The sequence below is a fragment of the Empidonax traillii genome, unplaced genomic scaffold (assembly GCF_003031625.1).
Source record: "Empidonax traillii isolate 1590-97213 ecotype Southwest subspecies unplaced genomic scaffold, ASM303162v1 scaffold691:size399616, whole genome shotgun sequence".
NCBI lineage: Eukaryota > Metazoa > Chordata > Aves > Passeriformes > Tyrannidae > Empidonax > Empidonax traillii.
Window position 1 is genome coordinate 1 of NW_020955884.1, and position 3,646 is coordinate 3,646.

The 3,646-nt window shown below is 55.5% G+C and overlaps 1 long non-coding RNA gene across 1 annotated transcript in view; it reads right to left on the reverse strand.

The window, feature by feature from the left end:
* Positions 1 to 2,594: 2,594 nt before the first annotated feature.
* LOC114065732 overlaps positions 2,595 to 3,646 on the reverse strand; it is a 9,120-nt gene continuing 8,068 nt past the window's right edge. The window contains exon 3 of the long non-coding RNA XR_003573041.1: positions 2,595 to 2,736. This is a non-coding gene — a long non-coding RNA (uncharacterized LOC114065732). The remainder of the gene's footprint in view (positions 2,737 to 3,646) is intronic.

A 3,646-nucleotide genomic window follows, 5' to 3' on the forward strand; every position in this document is an offset into this window, starting at 1 on the left:
CTCTCACCTGCCCTCACACTGAGGGACCTTTCCCAGCCCCGAGTCCAGCCAGCACTGACCCAGCTGCTGGGAGCTGCACTTCTCCCTGCTCCCTCCCTCCCTCTGCCTGGAAAACATCCCTTCCAGCTCCAGCACCTCCCAGAAAAGCAGAGCTGCATCCTCCTGGCTCCTCCAGCTGGACGCTGCTGGCTCTGTGCAGCTCCCACCCTGCAGCAGGGATGGCAGTGGGAGCTGGGACACCACAGCCCCCAAACCTGCCCAGGCTCCAGCTGCTGCACACACCTGATGTTTTGCCAACAGGCAGGGCACTCAAGGAAACAACTCCTCACTAGTCACAGAATAATAGGAACGGTTTAAACATACCCAATCCAACACATCAGATACAGATTTATGGAATACAAAAGAAAATGAGCAAGGCATCAAATCCTGACTTCCCCGAGGGACAGAACTGTGGCTAAGCAGAAATCCCTCCCCCACGGCCCCCTCACGCTCCACCCCCAGCCCACAGGGCAGCTGGGCAGCCCCGGTGCAGCCGGTCCCGCAGTCTCGGGGAACTGCCGCGATTCCTACGGGTGCGTCCATCCACAGGGGAGGCTGCGGGGTGGCTCCAAGAGGCTCCCGCTGGCCAGACTCTGACCGACAAAGCCGGCTTTAGGCCAGGCCTGGCACTGTCCGGCCGTAGGCACGGGCAGCTTCTCGGGAGCTCCAAGTTGGCCACCCCTAGAGCGCTGGCCGGGTGCTCCGGCATGGCCGAGGGTGGAGGGCACGGAACGGCCGCACACACCCGGCCTGCCTTTCTGCAGCAACACGCACGCCAACCGCACGCTTCAGCCGGGGTACCTGAGCGCAGACAGCCTTCACCCTGTTCCTCAGGGGCAGCAGCCCCTGGGCAGCAATTCTCGGGGAACTCCTCATCCTTTCCCTTTGGTCCTTTGATCCCTGGTCAGGACAGAGACATGTGAGAAACAACTTCTTGGAGTCAATACCATAGACAACAACTCCCTGTTGTTCATAAAATCAGTGTAATTACTGTGATTAGTGGATGGAATAAAGCGTTCCAAAACTTCCTGTCAGATGGTGAGAATGCTGTAAATACGTCCCCCCAGAGGTGAGCAGTGAGTTGTTCTGATGCCCAAAGGTCACCAATGAACCCCCTCTATTTACCGTTTGCATTTGGTGATCAGGTCAAGTCTCATGGAGCCACTCTCGAGGGGGGCAGGTAAACATGCCCTGCCTGCCCTGCCCAGGGAAAGGGGACTGAACCCAGTGTTCCTCAGCACAAGGCAGCCCTTGGAAATATCCACTGCCCTTCCACAGTCAGGCACAGCAACAAGCACTCCACAAGGCTGCTGTGGCAGAGGACCAGTTTGAAGCTCAGCTTTTCTCTGTACCACTTCACCTTGTTTGCCACCTCATCCTATCATCAAAACTTGCTGTCCTTGCACCTTTTTAGGGTCACCATCAGTTGAAGAGGCCTCTGCTCCAGCACCACAAGGGCCTGAGCCCTTTGACAAGATCCATTTTTCCAAGGAATTCAAAGTTCCACCTGAGGGCCACGGGCTTTTCTCGCCCACCCTTGTGCTGGAGCTTGGCCTTCATCTCACTCTGCCTTCACTTCTTTCAGTGGCTGCACCATTTCCTGCCCTGCCTTGGCTGGAGCTCGGCATCCTGATCCCATCCCTGCCGGCCCCCGGAACCGCTGACTCAGCAATGGGGGGCCCTCCATTGCCAAGTGCACGGTCCCGTCGGGGCTCATGGGGGGAGCGGGAGGTCGAAGGGCTCCAGCCCTCCTGGGACAACCTTCCACCACTCGAGCCAACAAAGGAGCCTCTCCAGCCCTGCCTCCCAAGGCATCCTGAACAAACCCAGCCCAGCTCCACGGGACAAACTGCTCCCTGTCTGCCTGGTCCAATCTGATCCCAGAGGCTCCCAGGTCATGCAGCCCAACTGCCCAGGAGATCACACACTCTCTGGCCTTTGCTGTAAACCTCTCCACAACACCAGAAAGTTCAGGCTGAGTAAAATCCTCCACCACATCAGGCCTGATGGGATAACCATCGGGATCACCTTCCACTTTCCCTCCTGCTATTGGCTGTGCTTCAGCAAACACTTCACCCTCTGAACCACGCTCTAAAGCAGTTAAATCACAAGCATCTCCAGCCCAGTTTTTGCAATCCCAACCTATCCCTGCCTCTGCAGTCACAGCATGCACTGATTTACTTGACCACTTCGCTTCTCATATTTATATTGGGCTACCTGGAGAGTCACTTGTGCTACTGTTTGACAAGTGTCCAACCTGGCCCTTCATATGCCACAATTGTTTTCCACTGGCCCACACCACAGGAACAACTCCATCTGCCACTTCAGTCGGGATGGTGCTGCTGACAGGAGTTGTTTCCTGCACAAGAAGAGCTGCTGTTGCTCACACATTTAGTTTCAGGAAGTACAAACTCAATATCCCCGGTTTTTAATTTCATTTCTGCCTCAACTTTTCTAGGAAATCTCTTCCTAGCAGAGGTTTAGGGGAGCTTGCAAACAGAGACTGTGAGGAATTACTCATTGTTTGCCCAGTTAAACCCCTGTCATACCACAAACCTTAACAGTGCCATCCCTTAATTCTCCCTCTGGTGTGTTAAGGACTGAGGAAGCTGGACCTGTGTCTGACCAGGACATGTGGAAACCAAATGCTGGGGACTGGAACCCACACCTTGCACTCCTGCAGCTCTCACAATTCCACTTAAAAACAAACAGCCAACAGTACCATCACCACTCATTCCTTAATCCCAATCCCACACTTTTATAACCCAGTTACAGTCCATTCCAGAGCTCCATGGCCAGGACGGACAGCTACACCTCTGATCCTCTCAGGAATGCCTGAATCCATTGCAGGGACCTTGCTTTGAGCTCCCCAGCTTGGGGCACCCAGAGGAGCTCCCCGAAGAATCCTTTGGGTGCGCGCTCGAGTCCTCGGGGTGCCCCAGCCCGGGGGGCACCAACAGCACTGTCCCTCCAGGGGGCCCAATCTGCTCCCAAAATGCAGATTGGGGATCGTGCCCGTGTCCCAGACTGCTCCGGGGATCTGAGGGCCTTCCCGAGAACACCTCGGTGCCGGCGTGAAGGCCCAGAGATCCCTGGGAACCACGGGAGAGCAGGCACAGAGTCCCTGCTGGGGGGCCCATTTGGCTACCTGAAAGCAGCTCGCCAAAGAAGCCTCTGGGACTCAGCTGGTGAGTTTTAGAAGCCAGACATTCCTGCACACTGCAAGACATTCGAAGACCTTACTGACTGAGAAAGCAGAAAGGTTTTGTTATGGACATCTGAACTCTCACAGACATAGCTCCTTTCCCCTTCCAGTACAAAATTATTGTTCTGGTATCATTTAATGGGAAGTGCCCAGGAAGCCCAGACTGGCAGGACCAGGAGCCCCCAGCACGGCCAGTGGGGCAGGAGCCTGTTGCCTTTGGCTGCTCACCCCCTGAGGCATTGGCAGAGCTGGACTCAAGTCAGTGATTTGCCCTGTGCTAAAAGAGAGGAGGATGAGACAATGAAGTGCACTGGGGAAGCCAAAGGCTCCTGGCTTTCACCCTTCTCTTCCCAGTACTCGCTACAGGCCTTTCTTCCCTAAAGCCTGCTCTTACCTAGGACA